The sequence below is a fragment of the Camellia sinensis genome, chromosome 13 (assembly GCF_055761805.1).
Source record: "Camellia sinensis isolate YWXY chromosome 13, ASM5576180v1, whole genome shotgun sequence".
NCBI classification, from domain to species: domain Eukaryota; kingdom Viridiplantae; phylum Streptophyta; class Magnoliopsida; order Ericales; family Theaceae; genus Camellia; species Camellia sinensis.
This window is the reverse complement of record NC_138973.1, coordinates 49922258-49946011: the sequence shown is the minus strand read 5'-3', so window position 1 is coordinate 49946011 and position 23754 is coordinate 49922258. Positions and strand designations below refer to the sequence as shown.

The 23754-nt window shown below is 40.5% G+C and overlaps 1 long non-coding RNA gene across 3 annotated transcripts; it reads left to right on the top strand.

Annotated features, from left to right (window-relative positions):
* The first annotated feature begins 19154 nt into the window (after nucleotides 1-19154).
* Nucleotides 19155-22096, top strand: LOC145806147 (uncharacterized). 3 transcript variants are annotated; one of them, XR_014348832.1, is made up of 3 exons: nucleotides 19155-19487; nucleotides 20006-20125; nucleotides 20246-22096. It is a non-coding gene; the product is annotated as an uncharacterized LOC145806147 (long non-coding RNA). The 3 variants fall into 3 exon arrangements; XR_014348834.1 differs by having other exon boundaries at nucleotides 20006-20759; nucleotides 21066-22096; XR_014348833.1 differs by having other exon boundaries at nucleotides 20006-21705; nucleotides 21817-22096.
* Nucleotides 22097-23754: the final 1658 nt, after the last annotated feature.

Here is a 23754-nt window from a genome sequence, read left to right as displayed (position 1 = left end):
TTGAAGCTTGGAAATGCATGGGTAAAAAGGGGGTTGCTTGGTTGACTAGGTTGTTTAGCAAAATTTTGTTGACTAGGAACATGCTAGATGAGTGGAGGAAGAGTATTTTAGTGCCAATATATAAGAATGAAGGAGATGTCCAGAATTGCAACAACTATAAAGGAATCAAGCTAATGTGCCATATAATGAAAGTATGGGAGAGGGTGATGGAACGCCGATTGCGAGATATAACAGAGGTGTCAGAGAATCAATTTAGGTTTATGCCCAGCAGGTTAACAATGGAAGCGATTTATCTTTTGAGGAAAGTAATAGAAAAGTATAGAGAAAAGAAAAGAAAAGAGACATTCATATGGTGTTTATCGACCTTGAGAAAGCATATGATAGTAGGAATGGCAACGGGCCGGGGCGAGGCCGGGGATCACCCTCCTCGTCCTTGATCCTAGAAGCTGCAAAACTCCCCGTTCTCGCCCCCGATCTGTGGCGGGGAACCCATTACTCCCCCTACCCCACCCCCTAACGGGGATCGGGTTTTCCCGACCTCGGAAAATCCCCGTAACTCTCTATCTCTTTCTCTGTTTTTAGCTTTCTCTCTCAATAAGAAATCATCAACAACAACATCATTTTTATCAACAACAACATTATCAACAACAACATCATTTTCATTAACAGCATCATCACAAAAAAATAAAATAAAATAAAAATAAACAGAGTCGAAAAGAGACACACACACACATATACACACATACATGAGATTTGAGATATGAGAAAAAGGGAATCAGCGGTGGCGGTGGCAGTGGCCGGATCTGTTTAGATCTGTTGTGGCGGAGGGAGGAGAAGGCGATGAGAGGCGACAGAGGAGGAGGAGGTGGCAAGAGGCGATCCGACTGCGAAGGAGGAGACAACGAAGCCATCGCTAACTACGGAGAATGAGACAACGACGCCGTCGCCGACTACACCATCGGAGGAGGAGAAGACGGAGAGAAGAGAGAGAGTGAGAGAGAGACAGATCAGATGGGAGAGTGAGAGAGAGACATATCAGAGGGGAGACTGAAAGGAGAGAGAGCAAGAGTGAGAGACAGATCAAAGGGAAATAATATTAAAGGGGGAGTTTATATATATATGAATGAATGGAGGGTATTATGGTAATTTTATTTTAGGGAGAAACGAAGCCGGGGACGGGGACGGGGCCAGGCCGGGTCCGGGACTGTGAAAGCTATCCCCATCCCCGGCCCGAAACTGTTTAGGGATTCAATTTCAAATACCATCTTCAGCCCGTCGGGGGTTTTTTTCGGAGAAAAAACCACTCTTATTGGGGACGGGGGTTCGGGTCCCCGTCGGGCCAGGTTTAAATTGTCATCCCTATATGATAGAGTGCCCTAAGATATAATATGGTGGGTGTTAGAGAAGAAAGGGGTGGCAAAAGGTTACATTGATGTGATTAGGGACATGTATGAAGGGGTGGTGACCACTATTAGATCGCCTGCGGGAGAGACAAATAAATTTTCTATTGCTGTTGGATTACACCAAGGATCTACCTGAAGCCCTTATCTTTTTGCTTTAGTTATCGATGAGTTGACGAGAAATATTCAGGATGACGTGCCACGTTATATGCTTTTTGCAGACGATATCGTGTTAGTGGATGAGACTAGAGAAGGAGTTAATACAAAGTTAGAGACTTGGAGAAAAGCACTTGAATCTAAAGGTTTTTGGATAAACAGAAATAAGACAGAGTACATGGAGTGTAAATTTAGTAACAGTAACAATGAAAGCAAAGGAGAAGTGAAGATTGAGAACCAAGAATTACCTAAGAGTGAACATTTTCGTTATTTAGGGTCGATTATCATAACAACGGGGGAGATTGATGCGGATGTGGCCCATAGTAGGGCTGTGCAGCGGATCCACCGATCCGCCACACCCAACCGACCCGACCCCCAACGAATGGATGCGTGCCACGTGGCGGGCGGATGCGGGCCTGATATATGGCATTTTTCGGGTTCGGGTTGGGTGGCGGGTGATCCGTCATTTTAGTCGCCAGACCCGACCCGACCACCCATTGGCTATTTTTTATTTATTTTTGGATGATTCCTCATTTTCCCCCTTTTTCCTTTCTGATATGCATCCATCGGCCTCCCTCTTGTCATTTTGCCCTAATTTTCGATAGAGACAGACATTTTCATTCTCTCTCTCTCTCTCTCTCTCTACCCTACCCACCCATCGTCGGACGATCTACACGGCGTCGGCGATCATCTACACGGTGTCGGCGATCGATACACTACTGACTGAGGTATCTCTCTCTCTCTCTCTCTACTTTCCTCTTCTTCTATTTTCTTCTCTTCTTCTGATCTGAGTCTAATCTGTTTTTTTTATTATTATTTTTTTGTTCCAGTTCTAAAACGAAATAGATGGTTAGATTGATCGATATACAGTCTAGTCTACTACACTGACTGTAACTGAGGTACCTCTCTCTCCTTCTTCTTCTTTTTCTTCTGAATCTTAACTGGTTTTTTTTTTTTAAACTTCTAATCTTTTAGATTCTAATCTATTATTATTATTTTGTTTTGCTCCAGTTCTAAAACTACACACAGAGAAAGGAATACAGAGAAAACCACAGAGAGGTTTGGTTTATTTTTTTGAACAATCTGTTTTGTTAATCAACCTTTTATTTTATTCTTACTTTTATTATCTCTTAAAATACTAACATAAATATAATGTAGAATCTGTTTGGAGACTGTGGAAGTATGGGCTATACTAGGATTGATTGTTGTTGATGTTTGTGAAATTTGCTTTGAATCTGTTTGTGGAAGTATGGGCTATTATCTCTTAAAATACTAACATAAATATAAATATAATGTAGAATCTATTTTGAATCTATTTTGTTGTTGATTAATTGTATGGTTCTAAACCTCAAAAAGATAGGAGATATAAAAGGACCAAGTTTCTCCCCAGATGGAATAAGATTATCAAATGATGAATCTTTAAAGCACTTGTAAGATTATCAAATGAGGACCAAGTTTCTCCCCAATATAATGTAGAATCTGTTTTGAGACTGTGGAAGTACGGTGTGTTTGATCGAGTTATAGATATATGGCTGTACGGGAAAGAAATAAACCTTCTCGTATAATCCTGTTGATCAAGTCTGCGCTCCTCCAAACGTCGTCGCTTTATTCCCTGAAAACACAAACGTGAGCTAGTCGGCGGGTGTGTGCCGGAAACCCCTCCGATGCCTAAGTCAGCAAAATAGACAAGTAGGCAAAATACTGTGTGTCTCAAAGAACTAAAGTTGTGTTACCTCTCCATAGGTGATGTTTGTGAGCTTTTATAGGTTTCGTGTGGCACAATCCAAGTAGGACTCTTACTCCTCCATGTAGAGTCCTCCTAGGATTCATACTTCTGAAAGATAATGCTTATACTTCAACACCCCCCTCACTGCTTAAATCAAGTGAGATGGTTTTTACCATGGCCGAACTCCAATATGACCGAAATAACATTGCCATGCTAGACTAACTGGAGTAACCGATCTAATTGTTAGTTCGACTATTCCTTGTTTTTCCCCTACCTTGGCTTCACATGCCAAGACCGAGCTATCCATAGAAGAGTTTAAGTTGAACTAACCCAAAACCAAGACCGGAAGAGGGCTCAGTAAACTTCCTCACTTCTACCTCGGTTTTGCATGCCATGACCGAACTAACCAATTTGGCCGTGGCAACCGAGATAACAAGGCCTTCTAAGACCGAGCTAATGAAAAAAACCATTTTACTCGGTCTTTCTTACTATGGCCCAAAGCGGCCCATTACCCAATCTCGGCCCAATTTATTCATACAAATTACCCTCTCAATTGCCCCTTAATTCCATCTGCGCAGCATGATGGGATTACCTTGTCTTCCAGCCGAGCTAAAAAATATTAATCTTACTACCAAGCTAAGCCTTTATGCTTTTCCAGCCGAGCTAGGCTCACAATGGTCTGTACCTGTCCGGTTCAAAACGTCTCTTCAATCACAACAACTGAATCGTTTCTCCTTCCCATGACACGTGGCACGCCCTTATTGGCCTATTGCAGCTGTCACGCTGCCCTCGTACTTCATAAAATTTGAACAGTTCCCGTCTTTTGCCCCTTCTCTTTCCACAAAACAACCCTTTGTTTCTGAATCACTTACACCATTCACTCTTTCTTCTCTCATTTTGCCTCCATTGTTCTCCATCCTTTGCAACTGTGAAGCTCGTGCTCGCTGCTATTTTCTACTTCCATTTCCTTCTCTTCACCTGGTAAGTTTTTCAAACCTGTTTTGCTTTTGTGGTCTTTGCATTTGCTTTCTTTCATTCTTGGCACACTGTTTCTGTTTTTGCAAAACATATTTTCTTGCTCTACCTTGCGTTTTCTAGGAAAAAACTTCATAAGAACCCCATAAACTTCATGAAGATGTCTGCAGAACACTTAGTTTGATCCACAATTACCATATAACTGAACTAAAAAGTAGTTTGTAGTCAATGTCATTCTATTAGACTACTTAACCGAACTAGCACTCCATGTTGGTACCAGCAGTTTTTAATAAGTCAAACCACTTCTTGATAGACCTTAGCCGAGGTATCCAACCGAACTAAGTCTGCACTTAGCATACTGCGAAACCTTAATTTCGACTGATCTAGGTCTTTGGGGCTAAACTAGCTTTCTTAGTTTTTAGACCGAACTCAGAAAGCTGCCCCTAGGCGCCCAACCGGTCTAACATTACCTACTAATCCATCCGAGCTACCAAGCACCATGTTGAAACCGAGATAGAACCTGAAGCATCCATATAGCCGAAGTAGGACTCCTATTCTTGCTTTTATTTTGTAGCACGGTCCAATGATCTGTGCTTAACCCCTTTGTTTTCCACTTTGCAGACTTAGGTTGCCCAGGCACTCCACTGCGCGCTCAACCGAGCTACTGAGCACAATTTTGCGATCGAACTAAATTATCCATAACTTAAAAAATAAATGGGGAAGTATAGGTTTTTGGTAGAAACCCCTGGTGGCCTGGCCGAATTCCGAAGGGATTACAACATCCCTGATGACGTCCAACTTATCCTGGCCGAACAAGATATCATTCCATGGGGAAAAGAGGGCTATGTACCTTTCACCCTCCTATCAATAATAGAAACCAGACTAAGATTCCCCGTTCAACCCTTGATTTGTGAATTCCTAAGACAAACCAGAATATGCCCAACTCAGCTTTCGACCAATTCTTACTGTATAATAATGGGAATAGCTGAACTAAACCGCCGAGCCGGTTTTAACCTCAGTCTAGCAGAAATATTCCACCAATACTCCATTGGCTCCAAAGATGACGGCTGGGTCTACTACCTTAGGATACGCCGTCGCAAAGAAAAGATAATAAAAGATACGCCGGATAAGGACTTAAACGATGACGATTTTTTCTGGATATTTGGGAATTTTGAAGACCACCAAGCCCAGATTCCAAGCCGAAGTATAAGCTGGAAAAAAGGAACACCTGGTATAATTATTTCGGTTCGTTCACATGCTTTGTTTTTATTTCGGTTACCTGCTCCTGAACCAAACTAACAGTTCGTCTTCTTAATGCAGATTCAGTCCATCTTCAATCTTTGTATAGTTACCCTAACCTGAACATACTTCGCGCCGCACTACGTTTTCCCGAAAGAAGTTGGGCCAAACTTCTTAATTTTGAGCCGACATACCGTTACAGCAGTCGCCGAAAAGCCAGAGTAACAGACTTTTTGCTTGAGGACGCCCCCGAACCAGACCCAACCTTGCCACAAATTAGACTAATCCCACTGATCGCTGAAGAAGAGATGGCCAAGAGAAATAGAGTCAGGGCCCTCTTGACCGAAACCAACAGACCCGAAGTACCGCTACCAAACCAAACGCAACAGGCCGTTATGGCCCTTCCTTCTCAACAGCCTTCTTTATCACGCCCATCCAAGCGCGCCCGGTCTACCCCAACCGAGCAGCGTCTAGCAGATGAGGGTGAACCCACCCCTCCACCGAGCCACCCACCTATTCCACAACCGGAGCCTTCTGACCGGGCTGGCTCTTCCAAGTGGGCACCGAAGCTGAAATTTCAGAATCGAAATATCCAAGATACCGATTCGGTGGTTGCTGAGAAGGATCACTTGATGGCATTCAACCATGCCAAGAGTGTTTGCCTTCCAGCAGACATGGAACACCACCAGAACCTGACCGAGCTAAGGGCCATCCGATCGGCCACCAAATCCATGATCCTGGTAAGATGCCCCTTGTCTCTTAAATTTTTCAAACTTTCAGTTCGGTTTTGTCATTGATTTCTTTCCATTCATTTCAGTCTCTTCAGAAAAGCCAAATTGCCCATCAAAAGGTATTGGAGCTCAGGAAAACGGCTAGGCAGGCCATGGCAGAGGTGGAAGAAAGAACAACCGAACTGAAGGAATCACAACAAAAAACAATCGAGCTCGTGGCTGAGGTAGCTCGTCTAACCGGACTAGTTACCTCGGCTGAAGTTGACAAACAGAAGGCGTTGACCGTGATGAAAGACAAGTACCTTCGTGAGCTAGTCAAGCTCGAAGGGAAAAAGGACGCCGAAATCGCTGAACTGAAGAAGAAGGTGGATGGTGCCAACACCGAAGGTTTCAAAGAGGCGGAGGGCCTCTACATTCCACAATTTGAGGGAGCGAAGGACTTATTTTTCAAGTGCGGCTGGAGAAGTGCTGTGGAGCAGCTCGGCTGTGGGCCCGAAACCGAGATCTACAATGCTCCTCAGTATTTCATTCCGGCCTCACTAGCGGAGTATGCTGCTTCTGTCTAACAACAATTTTTTCAGGGTTCAGATGATGAAGATGAAGAAAATGAGCCAACTATTACTCCGGTAGTCAACGAGCAAGGCAACGATCAATCAGCTCGGTTGGAGCCAACGGTTGAAGACCTAACTGTTGAGCCACCGACTGACACCGTGCTACCAGTTGCTACTGAGACTGATATTCCATCTGCAACCGGTGTTCAAGTTGATATTGAAGCCGATCTTGAAGACCTTTTTAATTGATTCTGTACTTTCTTTTCTTGTTGCTTTTTGCTCTTGTAACCGGGCTATGGCCCCCCCTTTGTAATTGCTTTGAACTTGATTAATGAGAATCATCTTCTTTTGTGCTAACTGTTATTCCGGTTTGATCTGTATGCTTGTACCTGTAATGACTTTTTAATGACTTCTATTGCTCCAACTGTAATCTCAGTTTGCTTTCCTGTCTGTGCTTGCTTTTTAACTGCAACTTGAACGAAACACAATATTTTTCGACCGAGATACTTTATTCTGGTCTTAGCTGAGCAATCTAACTGAGCTTACTAGCCAACCACTCTTTAGCCGATATACGTACTTCGGCTGAAGAGTACCAAGAGTGGTTTAATCCAGCTAACCATTCTTCAGCCTATACCCTTACTTCGGCTGAAGAGTAATAAGTGTTTAATCCAGCCAACCACTCTTTTAGCCGATGTCCTTACTTCGGCTAAAGAGTACTAAGAGTTGGTTTAATCCAGCCAATCACTTTTTAGCCGATGTCCTTACTTCGGCTGAATAGTACTAAGAGTTGGTTTATTCCAGCCAACCACTCTTTTAGCTGATGTCATTACTTCGGCTAAAGAGTACTAAGAGTTGGTTTAATCCAGCCAACCACTCTTTTAGCCGATGTCCTTACTTCGGCTAAAGAGTACTAAGAGTTGGTTTAATCCAGCCAACCACTCTTTAGCCGATGTCCTTACTTTGGCTAAAGAGTACTAAGAGTTGGTTTAATCCAGCCAACCACTCTTTTAGCCGATGTCCTTACTTCGGTCAACCACTCTTTAGCCGATGTCCTTACTTTGGCTAAAGAGTACCAAGTGTTGGTTTAATCCAGCCAACCTCTAGATTGGTTTTTCCAGCCAACCTAAAGTAAAGTGTTTGGTTATTCCGACCAAATGTCCTGCAGCCTGGATCCTTATCCTGGGCTTAGGAAGGGTGTTGGTTTTTCCGCCCAACCTCTAGATTGGTTTTTCCAGCCAACCTAAAGTAAAGTGTTTGGTTATTCCGACCAAATGTCCTACAGCCTAGATCCTTATCCTGGGCTTAGAAAGGGTGTAGGTTTTTCCGGCCAACCTCTAGATTGGTTTTTTCAGCCAACCTAAAGTAAAGTGTTTGGTTATTTCGATCAAACGTCCTGCAGCCTGGATCCTTATCCTGGGCTTAGGAAGGGTGTTGGTTTTTCCAGCCAACCTTTAGATTGGTTTTTCCAGCCAACCTAAAGTAAAGTGTTTGGTTATTTCGACCAAACGTCCTGCAGCCTGGATCCTTATCCTGGGCTTAGGAAGGGTGTTGGTTTAATCCAGCCAACCTCTAAGTTGGTTTTTCCAGCCAGCTTAGAATAAAATGTTTGCAATGTTCCTAACTTCACTAAAACTAACTTTTACAGAAAACAACTATGCTGAAAAGAATCGACTTATTTTATTGAGGAAAGAAAAAATTACACATGTTTGAAAGAGGAAAGCTAAAAATAAAATAACTTGAGATTGGCGGTGTTCCATGGCCTAGGGATTGCTTTGCCGTCCTTGTCTTCTAGGTGGTATGCCCCTTTGCCTGCTAACCCAACCACTTTGTAAGGACCTTCCCAATTAGGCCCTCGCTTGCCATCTCCTAGCACCAGGGTGTTTCCCATCACTTTGCGCAGCACCCAATCTCCAATCTTGAATTGCCTTGGGTGTACTGTTTTATTGTATTTCCTAGATAACTCTTGTTGATATGAGACAATGTGGACTAGTGCTCTTTCTCTTCTTTCTTCGGCGAGGTCAAGCTCCAATGCTATGGCTTCTCTATTTAAGTATGGATCAAAATTTTTGCTTCGAATTGTGGGGAGGCCAACTTCCAGTGGGATTACTGCTTCCATGCCGTAGGCTAAGGAGAATGGTGTTTCTCTTGTTGATCGTCAAGGTATGGTGCGGTAAGCCCATAAAACATGAGGAAGTTCCTCCGCCCACTTGCCTTTTGCCTTCTCTAACCTTTTCTTCACTCCATCCAAGACAACCTTGTTTGATGCTTCTGCTTGGCCATTTGCTTGAGGATATGCTGGTGTAGAATTGTATAACTCTATCTTGTATTCTTCACAAAAGCTTCTAAAGATTTTGCCATGAAACTGGGTGCCGTTGTCTGATATGAGGGCTTTAGGTATGCCGAATCGAGTAATGATATTTTGCCAGACGAACTTCTTCACATCTTTTTCCTTGATTGATGCCAATGCTTCTGCTTCCACCCACTTTGTGAAGTAGTCTGTTGCTGCGAGAAAGAACTTCCTGTTTCCAGGCGCTGTTGGAAGTGGTCCTACTATGTCCAAGTCCCACATTGCAAAAGGCCATGGGCTGGTCAATGGTAGGAGTTCTCTGGCCGGCTGATGTATTTGATGTGCGAACTTCTGACATTTCTCGCACTTCTTTACATACTTCTCGGAGTCTGCTTGCATGTATGGCCACCAGTATCCTTGTGAAATGGCTCTGTAAGCTAATGATCTTCCTCCTTGGTGGCTTCCACACACCCCCTCATGTATTTCGAACAAGAATGCTTCTACTTTACTGGCGTGGACACACTTTAGATAAGGTCCTGAGAAGGATTTTTTGTACAATGCCATAGATGGGGAGAGCCAAAATCATTGCGACTTTGCTCTAATTTTGTTGGCTTCTTTTTTTTCTTCCGATAAGACGCCATCTTTTAAGAACAGTATGATGGGACCCATCCATAAGGGGCCTAACTCGGCGCAACATACCTCTTCTACTTCGGGGTCTTCAATGCTTGGCCTTGGTAGGTAGTCAATTAGTAGTGGGTGAGAGATGGATGTATCTGCCATTGATGCAAAGCCTACTAGTTCGTCTGCTCTGCTGTTTTTCTCCCTGCCAATCTGTTCTATCCTTACTACTTCAAATTTCTTGATCTCTGTTCTGACCAATTCTTGGTACTTGGCTATCCTATCATCCTTTACTTCATAATCACCAGAAATTTGGTTTACCACCAGCTGTGAGTCGCTGTAGACCATTAGTTCGGTGGCCTTCATGTAGAATGCTGTTTTGAGTCCTGCAAGAAGTGCTTCATACTCCGCTTCGTTGTTTGATGCTGGGAAGCCAAGGTTGATTGCTTGCTCCACAACCAGGCCGTCTGGTGAGATGAGGACTATGCCAAGTCCTACACCATGCCGGTTGGATGCTCCATCCACAAAGAGCTTCCGCATCTCTCCAACGAACAACTTCCAGCAAGTGGAGGGGTCAGATGATGTCGTGGGGTCAAGAATGTTGCTGGTGTTTTCTTCAAGGTCCATGCTTGCGGTCTGCCCCTCGCTATCTGATTGTACCAAGTCTTTATTTGTTGGTGAGTCTTGGTTCGGTGTAGCTTGGTTTGCTTCTTCCTTGCTGTCTTTAGTCTGGTCTGCCATGGGATCTGATTGAGTATCCTGCACCAGGGGTTGCGTTATTCCGGCGTCAACTTCTATCCCTGGTTTGGTTGTATCAGTCAGGTCGACTGGGCAGATATGATGACTTCCTGGGGTGAATTCTGCGACAAAGTCTGCCAAAGCTTGGGCCTTTATCGCGGTTCTGGGTTGGAACTTGATGTCGAATTGTCCCAACTCTACTGCCCACTTTAAGATTCGCCCAGAAAAGTTTGCCCTCTCAAATAAAGCTTTTAATGGGAAAGCTGTGAGAACGACTATAGTATGGGCGTGAAAGTAGTATGATAACTTTCTTGAGGCCATCATCAAGGCCAATGCCAGTTTTTCTAGTGGCAAGTACCTTGTTTCGGCACCCAGCAATGTCTTGCTGACATAATAGACGGGCAGATGTTGGATTCCTTCCGCACGGACCAACACTGTGCTAATTGGATGCTGAGAGACTGCCAGGTACAAGAAGAGTTATTCTCCAGGAATTGAGGTGGCCAGCAATGGTGGAGAAGACATGTATTCTTTCAAGCTTTCCAGAGCTTGGTCGCATTCTTCATCCCATTCGAACTTGGCTTTTAGTGCATGGAAGAATGGTCGTAGTCTGTCCGATGACCGGCTTATAAACCGATTGAGTGCAGCTACCATGCCGGTGAGATGCTGCACTTCTTTTACTGAGTTTGGTCTCTCCAAATCCTGGATTGCTTTGATCTGGGAGGGGTCTGCTTCTATACCCCGGTTGGTCACAAGGAAGCCCAGGAATTTGCCAGATCCTACTCCGAATGCACACTTGGATGCATTGAGGCGCAACTTGTGCTTCTTCAGGATCTCAAACATCTCGCCTAGGTCCTTGAGATGGTCATTCTCATCCTTACTCTTGACCACCATGTCGTCGATGTAAGCCTCCATTGTTTTGCCTAACAATGGTTCAAACATCTTAGTGACCATCCGTTGGAATGTTGCCCCTGCGTTCTTTAGGCCAAAGGGCATGACCTTGTAACAGTATAGTCCTTTTGGAGTTGTAAAGGATGTGACCTCCTGGTCTGGTTCGTGCATGGCGATTTGATGGTAGCCTCTGTATGCATCAAGAAAGCTAAGTCGGTTGTGCCCGCCGTTAGGTCGACCAGTTGATTTATTCGTGGTAGAGTAAAGCTGTCTTTCAGACATGCCTTGTTGACTGTTTTGTAATCTACACAGACACGCCACTTGCCATTCTTCTTTGGCACCACGACTGTGTTGGAGATCCATCTTGGATAGTGTACTTCTCTGATTGCTCCTGCCTGCAACAGGTTTCCTACTTCTTCCGGCACTATCTCGGCATGGTGGAGTGCCAATCTACGGGTGCGTTGAATGATTGGTCTTGCGGATGGATGGACATTGAGTTGGTGACAGATGAAGTTGGGATCAATGCCTGGCATGTTGTATGGTGTCCAGGCAAACACTTCGATATTAGAGGTTAGAAATTCCAAGACCTCTAATCTCTCAGTGCTGGACAATGATGAACTGAGCAAAAAGAACTTATCCGGGTTCTTTTCATCTATTCTTACCTCTGCCAAGTCTTCCACCGCTTTCTGATTAGCTACTTTGCTTATATCTGCGAACAATTCATTGCTCTCAGGTTCTTCCACCGAATGAACGTATCCTTTGGCAGCGCGGCTGCCATTCACCGTGATAAAGCATTGCTTGGACATAATCTGATCTCTATAGACCTCTTCAATTACACCGGTATCGTTGGGGAACCGCATTACTTGGTGGTAGGATGACGCCACCAATCGCACGGCATGCAACCATGTTCTACCCAAGATGATGTTATAAGTGGAGGGGACCTTTAATACCCAGAACTCCACTTGTTTCGTCACGCTTCCTGTCTTGACTGGGAGGATTATTTTGCCAACAGGCCATTCTGGCATGGAGTTGAATCCAATCAGGGGAGATACGGCAGGTGCCAAGTCTTTATCTTGTAACTTCAACTGTTTAAAGGTGTCGTAGTACATTATTTCACATGAACTGCCTTGGTCTATCAAAATCCGCTTGACGTCAAAATCCTTGACTCGGAGAGTGACAACCAATGCATCATTATGAGGGCAATATATCCTTGCCAAGTCCTTATCCGAAAAAGACATGACGTTCGTGGCCTCTGTTTTCCCCTTCTTGATGGCAGGTTGGGCACTTTGTACCTCTCTTAAATGCTCAGCCTTTTTGATTGATCCTCTGAGCTCGCATACACGCTCAGGTTCGAAAACTCCATGTATCATATTGATAACGCCTTGAGGTGGGGCGTCGATTGGCATTTCGTTGGGGTTGTTATGGTCCTAGGGGGCTGGTTGGGCCCATCCTTCAATGTATTTATCCAGGTGACCTGCTGCCACCAACTCCTCCAGGTGCTGTCTCAATGGCGTGCAATTTTCAGTGCGGTGCCCCTTTTCTTTGTGGAAGGTGCACCGTGATCTTTCGTCATAGTCCTTCTGAGCTTCCCCAAGCTTAGCTGGCCATCTGACGAAAGGCTCATCCCGTATTTCACTTAGAATTCGGTAGATCGGTTTCTTGAAGACCGTGGTTATGGAAATGCGGACTCTCAACCATCTTTTATCTTGGTCCTCTCCGTTGTCTCACCTGCCTCGTCCGTTTCTGCTTGGACGATCTACCGCGTTGACCTTTGTCAAGGCCTTTTTCTCTGGCACTGCGGTGGTGCCAAATTTTGTTTTGGCACGAGCACTATCCTCTTCCACCCTGATATGCTGATGCACTCTTTCCATCAAGGCTTCCATGGTGAGGGGTGGTGTCATGGTGATCGAGTCCCTTAGTCTATTCCTGACTAGAAGGCCTCTTTTATACTGTGCAATGGCGAGATTGGTGGGGCAGTCCCCAATCTGGTTGAATGTCTCCCAGTAGCGACTATTGTAGGACCTTAATGTCTCTTTTTCGCCCATGTCGATGGAGAGTAGCTGGTCAATCTCCACTGGGGTTTTGGTGTTTGTTCTAAACCTTGTGACAAACGCCTCTGCCAGTTGTGCCCAGGAGGCTATACTGCCTTCTAGAAGTTTTTCAAACCAAGTCAAGCCTAGATCGCCAAGGCTTGACGGGAAGATGATGCACATTAGAGCCTCGTTTCGCCGATATATCGCCATAACCTGGCGGAAGTGGCTTAGGTGAATGTAGGGGTCCGTTTTCCCCTTGTACGTAGTGAATTTGGGCTGAAGGAAGCCTGTAGGTAGGGGCGCGTTTTCAATTACCGGAACGAACGGCGAGGTCTGCAGCCTTGCTAATGCCTTGTCCGTCGGTTCGTAGGCAGGGCGTGGTAATGGCATTCCAACCTCGACGCTTCCATGTGATCGGGGAACCAATCGTTGAAGGGCAGAAACTCTGCGAGAGTCGCGCGCCCTGGTGTCCTCCTTCCATCGTGCCTTTTCTTCCAGCATGATCTGCAAATCGGATGATCTGGGCAACTCCGTCTGTTTGGATGATGTTTGGTGCGAGTGTGAGGGTCAGTAGGTACTTCCCTCTGTGTAAGACCTCAATGATCTCGTTCTCTCAGACCTGGAGTAACGAGTTCTGGAGGTTCTAGACTGAGTATCGCCTGTCCTGAGGCTTCTACTCTCTGCTTGTGATGGTGTGGAATACCTTCCACGGTCTTCTGAGTGGCGAGGGGGTGTCTTGTTTTTGCGCCCCTCTCCTGTCGCCACTTCTTTTCCCTTTATCTAGCGCTTCAAGGCCTCCATGTCTGCCGCCATCTTCCTTATTAATTCGTCTTGCTCCTTCACGCGGTCCTCCAGAACTTGAGGATCAATCCTCTGCCTTTGCCTGTCAGGACTTTGTGAATGAGAGTGACGGGGGCTGTTAGTCCGCCTCCCCCTAGTATCCCTCCTGGAGTTATGTCGTTGGGGCTCCAAGTCCGCCATGGGAGGGATAGAAGGTAGTCCTTCATGCCTTGCACCCCCATCTGGTGTTTGCCCGTCGATGGCGGACTGTGGTAAATCTTCATTGTGCGCCATTGTTCCTAAAGAGGTAAAGCTTGATCAAGAGGTTTTGTCTTGTTTGTTTTTCCCACAGACGGCGCCAATTATACGGGAAAGAAATAAACCTTCTCGTATAATCTTGTTGATCAAGTCTGTGCTCCTCCAAACGTCGTTGCTTTACTCCCTGAAAACACAAACGTGAGCTAGCCAGCGGGTGTATGCCGGAAACCCCTCCGATGTCTAAGTCAGCAAAATAGACAAGTAGGCAAAAAGCTGTGTGTCTCAAAGAACCAAAGTTGTGTTACCTCGCCATAGGTGATGTTTGTGAGCTTTTATAGGTTCCGTGTGGCACAATCCAAGTAGGACTCTTACTCCTCCATGTAGAGTCCTCCTAAAATTCATACTCCTGAAAGATAATGCTTATCCTTCAACACCCCCCTCACTGCTTAAACCAAGTGAGATGGTTTTTACCATGGCCGAACTCCAATATGACCGAAATAACATTGCCATGCTAGACTAACTGGAGTAACCGATCTAATTGTTAGTTCGGCTATTCCTTGTTTTTCCCTTACCTTGGCTTCACATGCCAAGACCAAGCTATCCATAGAAGAGTTTAAGCCGAACTAACCCAAAACCAAGACCGGAAGAGGGCTCAATAAACTTCCTCACTTCTACCTCGGTTTTGCATGCCATGACCGAACTAACCAATTTGGCCGTGGCAACCGAGATAACAACAAGGCCTTCTAAGACCGAGCTAATGAAAAAAGCCATTTTACTCTGCCTTTCTTACTATGGCCCAAAGCGGCCCATTACCCAATCTCAGCCCAATTTATTCATACAAATTACCCTCTCAATGGCGTAGTTATAAGAGATTTGATTTTCTATAACCATCTGTTTGGTTGCCGAGAAAGCGAAGGAAAATAGTATATATATACGTTATTTTTCCGCATTAAAAAATGAAGGTTTTAGTCTTAAGATATCTCTTCTTTCCTAATTTTTCAATAATGAATTGCTGTCAATTTATTCAAACAAATTTTATATTTAGGTTGAAAAGCAGATTCTCAAAAATATATTTTTAAAAAAAAACTGTGAACTGCCTTGAAATCTGAAAGTTTCGAATGTTTGTTGATGTTCTATGGAAACTACCAAAATTGCTGTATTAAGCTCGATTTGGACATTTTCATTGTGTTAATGCATTTAAAAGAAAAAATAGAATTCAAAGTTTTGATTTATTTTACTTCTCTTACATTCTCACCTACCAAACAAAGTATATCGCTAATACCCAAACTTTGGTCTTATTGCAACTTTTTTTTTTTTTTTTTGAGAGAGAGAGAGAGTTAATTGAATCAAAAGCTATTCATTCCAATAATATTATGATTGTGGTTTTTTTTTTCCAATAATATTACGATTGTGGGTTTTTTTTTTATATTATGTATTATCAGATTAATAAAATACATGAATAGGGAGACTCATTAAATCAGTGATAAGATGATAAATAAATTAATGAAAAAATATAATTATCATAACATTATTTGCACCCTTATATGCATATCTTGGATAACTTTATCATCATTTGATATTTACATATATGTCCATTATTCCAAATTACAGACTTAAACTTGGATGCCAAAATGCATCATTGAAAACATTGCATCTGTTGACTTTATATATCATTACTTCAGTAGGATGCCAATATGTCCATTTTTCATATTTCATAGATGTGAATGAATAAATGATTTTAAACAAATGATGTGAATATTTTTCATGAATAAATGATTTTGAATTTTGAATTATGTCCAGGTTGCATTGCCTATTATAATTTATAATGAATACATAGATGTTGAATTATGCACAAATATATATATATATTTTTTTATGTTGAAAATTTGTAAAATTTCAAACCGCCAAACCGATTCGCATCCATCCGCCAAATCCGCATCCGCCGGATTGGCGGACGGATGCGGATTGATTTTCTCCAATCCGTCAATTTGGCAGACGGATGGCGGATTGGAGGTTTCGTGGCCGCAACTGATCCGCGCCCACCCCTAGCCCATAGGATTAAGGCGGGATAGTGTAAGTGGAGAAGTGCGTCTGAGGTACTGTGCGATAAACGAATACCCACTAGATTAAAAGGTAAGTTCTATAGAATGACTATTAGACCAGTGATGTTGTATGGGACGAAGTGTTGGGCAACCAAGAAACAACATGTAGATAAAATGAGTGTGACTAAGATGAGGATGCCAAGATGGATGTGTGGCAAAACTAGACAAGACAGAATTAGGAATGAGTGTATTCGGAAATGGGTAGGAGTAGCACTGATAGAAGATAAGTTGAGAGAGAATCGATTGAGATGGTTTGGTCACATTCAACGGAGACCAACAGAGGCAGTAGTGAAGAGATGCGATGCTGTAACGGTAGAGGGGAGTGTTAGAAGACGGGGTAAGCCTAGATTAACGTTGGCTAACGTTGTAAATAGAGATATGGATCTACTTAATTTGACTGATGAAATGGCCTTTGATAGGGCCGTGTAGAGAAGAAGGATTTATGCAGCCGACCCTATTTAATGGGACTTAAGGCTTGGTTTGGTTTGGTTTGGTATAACTGATTTTTATTATAAATTGTGAAGGACTCGTTAAAGTGGTTTCTTCCCAAAAATGGATTAAAATAAAATAAAACAAACAAACAAAGGTGATCATTTTGGAGTAATTTAATTAAATTCTAACCGTCTGAGTGGACACTGAGAAACATTTCATGACACTTTCGAATGAAAATCATGTTTCTATGTTTTCTGGTAAATGAATGCATTATGGCAGCTGATGAGAAGCTGCATTTCTTCTTCTTCTTCTTCTTCTTCTTCTTCTTCTTCTTCTTCTTTTGAATTTTTGTTATCAAATGGTGGCCCCAACACTCATAGATGCCTTCTTGTCATAAAACCATGCATTTTCTTAAATGTTTTTTAAAATGATTTTGTTGATAATACGAAGTTGTTATCAATGGTTGCCTTGTCCAACACTCATAGATGCTTTATTGTCATCAAACTACGCATTTTTAATTTTTTTTTAATATTAATTTAAATGTGAATTTCAAATTAAGAGATTTCACTTTAATTATTCAAGCACAAATACTCAAATTTAAAAATGATAAATTAAACGGTCAATTTTTCTGCATGTTTTTTTTTTAAAAAAAAAAACTAACTAAAATAGCCAATTCTAAAATAATAATTCTATATACACCAATTGGTATACCAATTAATATACTAATGGATAATGTAGAATAATTTTAGAGGCTTTATTTTTGTAATTTATATAATATGCGGGATCATAATTTTAAAATGAGAATGTCATAATTATATTGGTATACTAATTAATGCGTATACCACCACCAATTCTAAAAACAACCTTAGTCTTTTTAAATAATATTAAAATGATAGTATATGATTATACACTAACAGCAACAAAACCCAATCCTCTGTTGTTAAGACAAACAAACCTACCTAAAAGCCCATTGATTATATAATCCAGCAAAGATAGGCCCAGTGAATTTCAACTTCACTTTTTGCCTGTGTCCAATTGACACGAAAAAGAAAATAAAAATTATTTTGTTTTATTGTAAGTGTATTGAGTTATTAGAGGAAAATATTTGATGTGTCATAACTATTTTCTTCAAAGAAATAACATTTATCAAATTCTTTCTTATAAGAAAGTATTGAGACTATATATTGCGATAAGATTTAAAATATTTTTGTTCATGAACTTTCTCGTAATTGAAAAGTAAATTATTATTTTTTCTTTTCTTACCTTTAATCTATATTAATAGAGGATGCACACGCAATGTGTATGTAAATACATATAGTTGAGAAATGAAGAAAATGAATAATTAAAATTTTGAAGATATGAATCAATTATTTTAATTAGGAAATATTAGCAAAATATGTGATATTTACACTAAATTTAGTGTTGACTTTACCTAATAAATATATATATATATATAGCACAAATTTCTTATTAAAAATGTGTCCAACTTAACGAAAACTTTACGGTCCAGAAATATGGAGTAAGAATTTGTTCAAAAAACAAAAAAAATGGAGTAAGAATTAAACTAGAAAGTTTACGGTCTCTTAACAATGCTTTATTTGCACTTTGCCCATCGAAGCTTCAAAATGTAATACCTCAAACTATTATTTTGTTACATTAAACACCTCCTATTAGGATTTTGTTAGAGATTTCACTATAGGAACGACGCTTTTTTAACGGCGTTTTTTTATACGCTACATTTTTTAATATTTAACAACGTTTTATAAACATCGCATTTTAATTTAGGCCTAGTTTGGGAAGACTAAATAAGTGCACTTTTTGACTTTTTTTGTATTATGTGTATAAAAAGTAGAGAGAAGATGTTGATTGATGTGATCCAAAAAAGATAAAAAGATGAAATAAGTGCATTTTTTTCTTTGTAGCCAAACTTGGCCTTAATAAAATGGTTCCGTTTAACGTTTATAAACGCCTTCAAATGTATCCCACTCTCACGCGCTCTCTCTTCCTCTTCAATCCCTCATTCTAAATCTGAGAAACCCTTCTCACTTTCACTCACTCAAATCTGAGAAACACAAGTTTATGAATCTCGCTCGCTCGCTCTCTCTAAACCCTTAAAGGGATTTCGATTTCGAAATTTGGTGATCCAATCTCAGAGTGATTTCGATTTTGTAGAGCAGAATCGATTTCAATATCGATTTGGAAGATACGATTCAACCTTCTTCAGCTCGGTGATTTCGATTTCGAAGCTCCACCACCACCACCACCACCACCACCACCACCATCTGCATTGCCTACTAAGGTGAGCACTACTGCCTACAATCTCGATTTCGATGTCGAAGTTCTCTCTCTATCTCTCAAGATCTTCATTCCGTTGATTCTTTTCCTAGGGTTTACAATCTTGAATCTCCTCCTAGGGTTTGGATTATGGTCGTGATGGAAAAATATTTTCAATTATTATCTGCTGCAATAGATTCCTTTCCAAACAACACTCATGATGATGATGGAAATATTTTGTCTGACGCTAGAAGCATGCTGGATAATCTGAATCAGCTTTTTATTGCATTGGATGTGAGGTCAGAGTGTGTGTCATATCATCATTTCTATCGCAACTTTACTTTTTGTTGTGCTTAAATATCTCTATTGTTTAAATGTTGTTTTGATTACATTTCAGTCCCTTTGTCTGCGATTTGATATGTTAGCAGTGGCTTAATGCATTTCAGAGGCACAAGTTAATAAAGTTTAAGGCTGATTTGCATCTGTTATTTGTCGAACAAATGGAACCTCCTTTTATCTGAAGATATGGAATTTTCAAACTTTTCTGTGCTGATAATCTTCGAACTTTTTAAACAATAAATAATTTTCGAATCTCGTCTTTTGTATTGATAATTTTCAAACTTCGAGATATTACAGTTGCCTGTCTCTGCTCTTCTTTCCTTTTCTTTCCAGATTCTCTTTTCCCGTTGTTTCTTATTCTTATTCTTTACTGCTATCTTGTTATAGCACTGGCACATGTAATGTGTGTCAAAATTGTTTCTTCATTGTTTCAAATATGCTGAAAATTTTCTGTTCTCTTCTCTTCCTTGTTTTTAAGCCTCAGTGGGCGAGAACTTGAGGAGGACAATGACGATATCTCAGCAATCAGTGAGCTCTTGAAGAGGTTGCAGTTAAGAAGAGCAAGGGTGGAACTTTGATTTTGTACTGCATGATGACTGTTTGTTCTTCCCTTTTCCAAAAATAGTAAATTATTTTTTATTTTGATGCATTTGTGATTTGTGAGTTCCTTGTCCAATATTTTTTATATCATGGAGGTATATTGTTTTGTCAAATCTAGATACTGGACAGGAGGAAGCATGGGTTGAACTATCTAGATAAAGCTCCTCTATTGGCCTTGTATTTTGCGACAAAACAGGTAAATATTTTTTGTTATGTTTTCAATTTTTGTTGGCTGCAATCTTTTATTTTTTTAATATACTAATTATAAAATAAAATAAAATACCATATGATAGGGAGAACTGAGATCCCTCTGTACCATCTAAACTTTAAATCATTATAATAGCTCAATTTCTAACCATAAATTTTAAGTCTTGTGCTCAATTTCTATTAGTGATGCCATAAACCCCTCTTAGATTGTTCATAAGATAATTTAATTTGGATTATACTGTTATCAGATTATTGGTTAAAGATCTCGATAACGTAAGTTGTGGCAGCAACCAAGTCATACACAGGACTATTGGCGGCAATACCAGTTATGGACTTGGGAGGCTGATTTTGCAACTCAAGCTAGCTGGGAAAATGAGCTAGACAGCGACCATGAATCCAGGATTTTGAGGCCTCTTTAATGCAAGGTGATTGCATTTTTTCCTTCTACTTAAGTACTCCCCAGTCCCCACACTTGTTTTATATTTCTCATTGTGTTGTTTTTACTTGTATCATTCATCCAATAATTAACAAACCACAATGCATGTTTACTCCCTAAGCATTTCCATCTTGGTTCAGATCTGACTCTAGTGACCTAAACAACACTGCCGAATCCACCATGATCAGACATACTTTGTCCTTTGTAGTTGTTGAAATCTTATACTTGTTTGTTCCAATGAGCATGTGTTCTGCTATTATTATGGTTGCTATTATGTGTTCTAATATCTCAATAGGACTTCTACAAGACGACTCAATTGGCGGCATAGATGTCAGTGCATTTCCTCCAAGAATTCTACTTATGAAGAGGAAAAGGAAGAGGACATTTCTAGAGCAATCTTGATATGGAGAGCAATCAAATTACCAATTTACTCTGTTGCCTTGGTTCCTCTCACGGGGTGTTGTTTTTTAACTCTTCGATCTTTTGAGAATTCTTCAAAGTCATCAATTGAAATTTTGATTACCTAGTTTTTTTTTCTTTTTTAAATTCAGTATTTTCTATTATTGGGTTATTTTTTGCCAAATAGCTCAGTTGATTTGAAATTTCTAGAATTCGGCTTCTACCAAAACAGGTTGGAAGTGCAGCTGCTTATTTGCAGACCGGCCTGTACTCTGCTAGGCGTTATTGTGTTATTGGCTTCCTCGGTTCTTATAATCACTTGTCTAAATTAAGGTGTGATACTAAGATGCCTTGATGGTTTATGGAATTCAGTTTAATATGACTCGAAAATGCGCAAGACAACTGTAAGCATCTTCATAGTAGAACTGTCTTTCACCCCTTTGTTTTCTGTGTAAAATGGGCAACAACAACGTTTATGATTTTGATACTAGAGCAGATAAGACTAAGAAAGAGTCAGTTGTAAATATAGTTGGCAAGTAAGGCTCCTAGTAAGTTTTCATTCTTCTATGTTTGGGCTATCCTTCTTGTTATGCTCTGTTTTGATTTACAAAATTATCATTCGACTAACTGTGCCACATGATCTTTAGTGCCATTTGGAGTGCATCATACTTACCCGTCCCACGATTCTAAATCTAATCATAGCTTTGTTTCAGTTTCTCTGTGCCCTAACATTGCCCGTTGGAAAACTAGTTGTCAACTACGTTGAGCAGAACCATAAGGTGAGTAGTAACATTTTAAGCTTCAATTTTTACTGTAGAATTACAGATTGGATGGTTATGAACCCTAGTTTTTACTCTTTTTATTGATGAATCAGATTAGTTCTCTATTGTGGTATTGAGACTTCATTCTTATAGGACAAAATGAAGATCTTTACTATGTGAGATTGCATGCTTTATTCGGTATTGCTTTGGCAGCTGGACTGGTAGTAGCCAGAACCAACGCTGGAAAATATGTTGACAAGACCTTTTTCTTTTCTGATTTTCCACTCCATAGATTTCAAAATTTGCCTGGTGAGCATACATTTTTGAATTCTTGCTATTATGAGTATTCTGTGAAAGCAATTTTGGCTATACATCAAACAGACATGTTCAAGTTAAATTGTGTTGCCAAGTGATAGTCAATAAAAAACCTTTGTTTCTACCAGTTACTCTAGTGACTAATCTCCAAAAAGTTAGGTTTACTTTGGCAAAGAAGCAGGAACATATTAGGTAATTAAAAATCTATTGTATCTTTTACATGGTTAACATAAATGATCTACTCTTAAGAACAATAAATATATAGATATCATGATAAATTATTCTTTTTTGGAGTGATTCTTCTGCGTGTTTTTTTGTGTAATCCTACAAGTCTCATGGCATCATTGTATCTTTTCTTTGTGTAGAAGTTCGTTGTATTTTTATTTATATTTTTGGTAACTGATAGTTATTGTTAGACTTTGTCCATAATTAGGCTGTTATTATGTTCGTACGGATATATTCTCCATGCACTGATCGGATGCCGACAAAATGATTAGCTAATTAACTATCTGACTACATTTACTTATACCCTTATCTGCTTTTAGGGCCGGATGTTGAACTTATTCTCCCGTGTTTTTGGAATGTTATATTTATTTTGTAGGTTGAAAAGTTTTGTTTCCCATCGTATGAGATATAATAACTTACTCTTTGCAATAAAAAGGGAAAAGGAATTCTCTTGTTAAGACCCTATGAATCGATTAAAACCTCATATTCATACTAGAACCATGATAATTCAACAAAATCCTAAACTAAGCCCAAGAATTCCATGAATAAAAACCTTTGGATCATCACATCGCTTATTCCATGAGTATATATATATAATGACTGAAAATCCAAAGAAACACAAAAACAGCTTATCATATTGTGGAAAGTAGAAAGTGCATGGTCAATTTTGGTACAAAGAATTAAATTTTTTGTTACAGAGTTAAGTTGATTTATGAATATTTTTCATCAACTGTTTTCGCATGACAAGTGCATGGTCACTTTGGTCTCTCATTGTCCTTATTTTATTGGTTTGGTGGTCATGCATTTAGTTCTCAATCTCATCAAGCAATTAAAATTTGAACTCTGGTATATGGATTTATTGGATCCATTCTGTTTGGTGTGTTGAGGACATCAATCTGTATTATGTTCTTTTAGTCTAATGGCGATTTAGAAAAGGAAAGGGGACAGTTTCTCACTTAGTTCTTCTCACCCATCTTTCTAAAGGTTATGATTTCTATTAATTGTTTACTTCGGCAAGGCTAACATGCAACTACTAGTTATTTGATCTATGTATCATGACCATGGTTGTTAGAATCTTACGATTCACAATTCTATTCATACGATTTGATATGATTTTTAAGCAAAATGATTCGATTCATACAGTTGAATTGAATCTTAAATTAAGTGAATCTTACAATTCAATTGCGATTCACTGCTACTCAATTCTGTTTGTAAAATATGTGGAACAACATCTTTTTCACCAAAAAAGGAGATCAACTAATTATATTAATATACGTGATTTTA